Genomic DNA, 6,820 nt, shown 5'->3' on the forward strand with positions numbered 1-6,820 from the left:
CCTTTGGCAATTGTTAAGTTTGTTTCTTTTGGCTTTTTCTTTACGATTGTAAGGATTTCAAATGCCTTAGAACGTAGTAATAAGGTCTTGTTTGGAGATTCAAACAGGGCTTGTTCTCGATGTAATTTTGCTTAGGACTCCTGGGGTCATGGTATGACCGGAAGCTTTCCCTGAAGTGCTTACTTAGAATTTTTTAGATTATAATTTTGCAGAGGGTAGCCTTTGAACCGGTTTGGAAGTTTTGAAGGCCTTATGCTTTGGCTACGACTTTCGAACGTCTCTGAGCCATTTTTAGGATGGTCGTGGCCTTTAAGTTAGAGTATTGCCCAATAGGCTCACTACCCCGGGCTTCGATGCCCGAGTTGTCCGGGCTTGCCCAGGATGATAGTCCCCGAGTGGGGGTGGCCGTAGCCTTTAATGTTCGGACACTGTCTAATAGGTTTTTGTGCCCCCGGGCTTTGACAGCCCGAGCCGTTCGAGTTTGCCTTGGATGAAAGTCCCCGAGTTGGGGTAATCTCTTGGATCCGGATAGAGGTGGCCCTTGGACCCAATGTCCTTAAGGAACAAAATGTAGTATGTTTTAAGAGACAAAATATGTATCTGCAAGGTAGAAACTTTCTTTCATTTCTGTGATCAACATACAAGATTGTAAATGTGTACAAGCTTCGTGTTATGGCTTAAGTGGTCTATTTGGGCAAGGCTCATTTGACGGTTGGCCCTTATCCTATCCACCAACCCCAGACTGTTCGAGCACAAAGTTTCATTCCTTGCTAGAATCATTATCCGAGGATGATGGCCCCTAGTATTCGAGGCCGATCGTAGAGAGGGCTCGGATGCTATTGATGTGATCCTCGACTCCGGTTCATAGCCGGTCTTCAATTCTAAGTTAGCACGGCCTATTGTTGCCTCATTAAAAACCTTGTCGGAAAACCCATTTGGAACAAAACCGGTTCAAGGGAAAAAGAGTGCAACGCGTGCTTTCAGGTCTAATAGCTGCATCATTTTTTGGTCGTTGCCTGCAAGCGTTAGTTTAATTTTTAATATATGTAAAGAAAAGAATGAATGGGGTCGTACCTTAGCAGTAGTACCACTTTAAGTGGGTCAAATTCCAGTTGTTCGGTAGTTGCTCACCGTTCCCTGCTTCGAGTTTGTATGATCCTTTGCTAATGATCTTGATAATTCGATATGGACCTTCCCAATTCGGTCCCAGCTTACCTTTGTTCGGGTTCCGGGTATTTAGTTTCACTTTTCTTAACACCAAGTCCCCAATATTGAAGTGTCAGAGTTTGGCTCTCCGGCTGTAATACCTTTCGATCTATTATTTTTGGGCGGCCAGCCGGACGAGGGAGGCCTCGCGCCTCTCGTCCAACAGTTCCAGGCTTGTGCTCATGGCCTCATCGTTTGACTCTTCGGTCGCGTATCGGAACCTGAGACTCTATTCTTCTACTTCGTCCGATATTAGTGCTTCAGCATCGTAGACCAACGAGAACGGGGTGGCCCCGGTACTAGGTTTTGAGGTCGTTCGATATGCCCACAGGACTTCGGGCAAGATTTATTTCCACTTTCCTTTGGCATCGGTCAACCTCTTCTTAAGATTTTGGAGTATGGTTTTGTTCGTAGACTCCGCCTGCCCTTCCTGCTAGGGTGATAGGGTGTCGATAGGATCCTTTGATCTTATGGTCCTCGAAAAATTTACTCACTTTACTGCCGATGAACTGTTTCCCATTGTCTCACACGATCTCGGCCGGTATTCCGAACATGCATATTATGTGGTCCCAAATGAAGTCAATAACTTCTTTCTCCCTGACTTTCTCAAATGCTTGGGCTTCCACCCATTTAGAAAAATAGTCAGTTATAATAATATAAATTGATCCTTAACGGGTGCCAATGGCAGGGGACCAACGATATCCATTCCCCATTTCATAAATGGCTAGGGTGACAAGACCGAATGTAGTAGCTCCTCGGGCTGATGAATCATTGGTGCATGCCTCTGACATCCATCACATTTTCGCACGAACTCCTTTGCGTCTTTCTCCATGTCGATCCAGTAGTAGCCTGCTCTGCTTATCTTACAAACCAACGATTCGGCACCCGAATGGTTCCCGCAGGTGCCTTCGTGAACTTCCCTCAAAACATATTCGGTATTTCTCAGTCACAGACTTATGGCGAGTGGGCCATCGAACGTTCTCCTGAATAGGGTGTTGTCTTCGGACAAGCTGAACTTGGCCGCCTTTGTGCGCAGAGCTCTCGATTCTTTAGGATTCGAGGGCAGTTTCCCGGTCTTCAGGTAGTCTATATACTTGTTTCTCCAGTCCCAGGTCAAGCTTGTCGAGTTTATCTGGGGATGGCCTTCTTCCACTACCGATTTCATGAGTTGTACAACCGTTCCCCAGTTGAATTCATTGTCATCAATCGATGATCCTAAGTTAGAAAGATCATCGACTTTGCTGTTTTGATCCCGAGGTACATGTTGCAAAGTCCATTCCTTGAGCCGATATAACGTTACCCAGTAGTTTATCCAGGTACCTTCGCATTCGTTCCTCTTTGACTTCAAACGTTCCATTGACTTGGTTCAACAAAAGAAGGGAATCATACTTAGCTTCAACCACCTCGGCCCTCAGGCTTTTAGCCAGTTCGAGACCTATAATAATGGACTCATACTCGGCCTCGTTTTAGTCAATTTTACAGTTCTAATGGATTGCCTAACTACATTACCCGTCGGTGGCTTCAACATGATGCCAAGTCCGGACCCCTTTGCGTTCGAGGCACCGTCTGCAAAGAGAGTCCAGATTCTGGAGGAGGTCCCCGAGTTGAACAACAACTCCTTCTCGACCTCGAGTATAAGGGACGACGTGAAGTCGGCCACGAAGTCCGCCAAAATTTGAGATTTGATGGCGGTTTGGGGTCGATATTCGATATCGTACCCGTTGATTTCCACGGCCCATTTGGTGAATCATCCCGAGAGTTAGGGCTTATGCATTATGTTCGTCAACGGGTAAGTAATCACGACACATATCAGATGGCATTGAAAATACGGTTTTAACTTCCTAGAGGTGCTTTGCAAAGCGAACGCTAATTTTTTCAGGTGAGAATACCTAGTGATGTTCTAAATGTCAATACCACACAAGAAGGGGGGGGGGGTGATTTGTGTGGTACCCAATTTTCGCTCTACAAGAACCTGGTTCTTCTAGATGTTCTAACTATTGCAGTTTGCGGAATAATAAATGCATAAACTAAAGAACACAGAGATTTTTACGTGGAAAACACCTGGCTCAAAAGGTAAAAAAAACCATGACCTACTACTCAGTAGGATTTTCCCAAACTTCCACTAAAATCACTGAGCCAAAACAGCATTTACAAAAACTCTTTGTAAACCTAAGGATTAACTCTAATCCCAGTGTGGCACACAGCCTCAACTGTTGCGACACTTTCAAGTTAACTCTAATTTGAATACTCAAAGTACCTAATACAATTGCTTCTAAATAAGCTGAAAGGTACAAACAGAAATTCCTACTACAATTGAACTAGAATAAGAATAAATACAATGGAACTGGTTCTTCTCTCTCGTTCAAGTAGCTTCAGGAGTGCACACTTATATCTCACATATATTGCTTTCAAAACAGACTTGCTCTTTTGCTCTCAATTATGTTTTACTTCTGCGTATGTGCAATCCTGTAAAAGAGAACAAACTCAGTTATTTATTGAGTTAGTAATTAGAGTTTGATTGAGACTCTATTGCTTATCCTTAGACGATTTTGAGTCCTTGACCAATACAAACTCCAACCCTTATCCTAGATTAGGATTGTGTTCTCTCCTCATAAGGAGACTGTTCTCCTTATCCCAACTGCAATCTTTTCGATTTAGTTCAGAAGATATTGTTGCTTGATCTCTACGGTATATCTTCCTCACGTGTATCTCATATNTCTTTCCTCACGTGCATCTCATATGCAATGGTTGATAAACACTGTGTTTCACCAGATGGACCAGGTCCATCACTGAGTTCATTTGTCAATCTTCAAAACTTCAACTGAACTTGGGCCAACAAATTCCCCCTTTTTGATGATGACAAACTCTGTGCTTTTACTGATCAGAGAACCTGCGGAACTCAGCTGAAATATCAACACTTAAAATTTTAACTTATCATTAAGGGCCAGATTTAATTAAGTCATAAACATCACTGTTCAGATAATAGAGTTTAAGCACAATATCTTCCCCCTTTTGGCATCATCGAAAAGTTGCATAAATAATGTGAATCCCAGAATATTAATTAGTACTCATGGCCACTGGGGCAACTGCAAGTGAAAGCATGCTTTAGTTAATCAAAAATGATCTTGACAAAAATAACTATAAAGATCAGAATTAACATAAAGCAAGAAAAATGCACATTGTCATTGATAAGCAGTGCTTCTACATAACAGTCTACAAAAAGAAAGAACAAAAACTACCAACCATGAGCAAAAACAAAAGAAAGTCCCAAATCTGGGTCACTGGGGGTTTTCTAGACTGGTTTAGAACAGGACAAGGAAACCTAAGGCTTTGAGGAGCTAGAGGATTGGGTTTGTAGCAGATTAAGCATGGTTTGGAGCATTCCTTCACTCTTTTCTTTTTCCTTTGCAAGTTCAGCTCTTAACCCATTCCTCTCTTCTTCCAGTTCAACAACTCGAGCTTGAAGCCTTGCAATCTCAGCATCCTTTGTCCCTACCTCCTGAACCAAAGCTCTGACCTTGCTATTAACTGGAGTCTTCACTGATGAACCAGGTTCAAGAGGGCCTACACTGAGGATATAATCACAGGCCTGAAGAGTCTTGATGCCAAAATGCTCTTTGCTGGAAGCCATCTCCCATTTCTTCAAGGGAACGTTCAGCTTGTCCAGCACAGATGTCAGAATAAATCCATTAGAGATGGCATGAGCCTTTGAACCATTGAGAACCCTGTCTAGCAGCTTAACAATGAAAGCAGGCTAGTTGATCTGCTTTCCTTCCACCAAGCACTGCATGAGGACCAGATCCATGTAGTTTGCTGTGTGCCTCCTTTCCTGTCTAGGCAGCAGGCATTTGTTTACAAATTCAAAGAGCACTTTATGCTCTGGCCTCATCTCACTCTTTTGAACAGCCCTTGCTTCAGGTACCTCCTCAGCATCTGTAGTGTCATAGAAGTTCCTAGTGATTAGAAGTTCAGTAGGCAGACCATCTAGGCAAGGCCACTTTTGCCTTGTGTAATCATCATAGCCCTCACTTGGAATGTTCAGGATTCTACCCAACTTAGGTGCATCAAATTTCACCTTCACCTCCTTCACTATACTGGTTACCAGCCCATTCTGCACAGTCCCATTAGCCATGAATTCAACAAGTTCTTTTCTGGCCAATCTTCCATCCATCTGAAGGACCATGTCCTTCCATCCTTGTGCCTCCAATGAAGTCAACAATCTTACCATGCCTGGCTCCTCCAGGTCTTTGAGCAATCTACCTTTCAAAATTTTTCGTTTGCTAAAATTGACAAACCTATCTTGTTCCTGTTCTGACTCTTCTTCTTCTTCACTCCACTCTTCATCCTCTTATTCCTCAACTTGCACTTGTTTTCCCTTTGCAGCTGACCTAGTTCTTTTAGCTAGAGAGGATTCAGCAGGTACAGACTTGGAGGGCTTCTTTGCAGAAGACCTGGTTCTCTTTGATTTGGCAGTGGGAACTTCTACAGTCGTACTTCTCTCTTGATGGACCAGTTCCATCTCTTCCTCTTCCTCTTCTACAGCAGCCTCAAAACTTTCAACCATTTTTGCTTTTTCCTTTTCTTTCTTTTTTTTCTTACTCTCCTCTAGTGCCTTTTGCAGTTCTGCTTCACTTTGCCTCACCCTACTTCTTGTGGCTCTACCCCTAGGTGCAGCAGACTTAGGTGATGAAACTTTGCTCTTCTTAGTTGGTTTGGACACAATAGGGGTCCTTTGTGAGGAGGCCTTGTGTTTCTTAGGATCATAACTGGCTTCAACTTTCTTTAGCATATCTGCCAAAGTCTCCTCCATAGATGAACCAGGTTCATCTGGTTGTTCACTCAAATTTATCACCCTCAGTAGCTTCACCTGACCCATTTCCCCCTTACTTCATGCCTCCCTCTTCTCCACTACCACATATAGCTAAAACTTTCCCTTTCTTTCTCTTTCTTATTTTACTAGATTCAGCCCCTTCAACATTTTTAGCAGTCCCTACCAGAACAAACCTATTATCCTCCCTTTCTAATACATCAGAAAACAATAAGCAAGTCTTTACCTCTCCTGGGGTTTCTTGACTCTTGTCAGTGTCAGAAGACCCAGGTTCTTCTCCTTCACTGGCAGAGATAAATTTCTCAGATTCAGAGCTTGAGTCGCTTTCTTTGGTTGTAACTTCCTTCCTTTGACTAGCCTGTAGTTTTTCGTTCAAGACTTTCCTCAAAGAACCAGATGCAACTGTTTTTCTAGCTAACATTTTCTGGCGACGAAATCTGGGTTTTGGGGGTTCACTAGGAGGAGTTGAAGATGAGGTGTTGGGGGAGACTGGTGGGGGAGTTCCGGGGTTGTCTTGGGAATTAGTCATGGCGGAGAATTTCTGGGGATTTTGGGGATTTTTGGAGAAGAAGGCAGATGATCAGAAATTTTAGTATTAGAGTGACGGTTATGAGTGATTTGGTGGGTTTTTAAAGAGAGGTCATGATTAGGGCAGTAATGGCAGCCTTTTCAGAGGTCAAGTAGGAGTCTAATCAAGTTAGAGTTCCGGTCTCCTAAGTGATTAATGAAAATCGCTAGATTTTAGGGAAGAGACCCGTTGTAGTTAGACTCCTAGTTTAATGAAAC

Source organism: Nicotiana attenuata, chromosome 8 (genome assembly GCF_001879085.1).
Source record: "Nicotiana attenuata strain UT chromosome 8, NIATTr2, whole genome shotgun sequence".
NCBI classification, from domain to species: Eukaryota; Viridiplantae; Streptophyta; class Magnoliopsida; order Solanales; family Solanaceae; genus Nicotiana; species Nicotiana attenuata.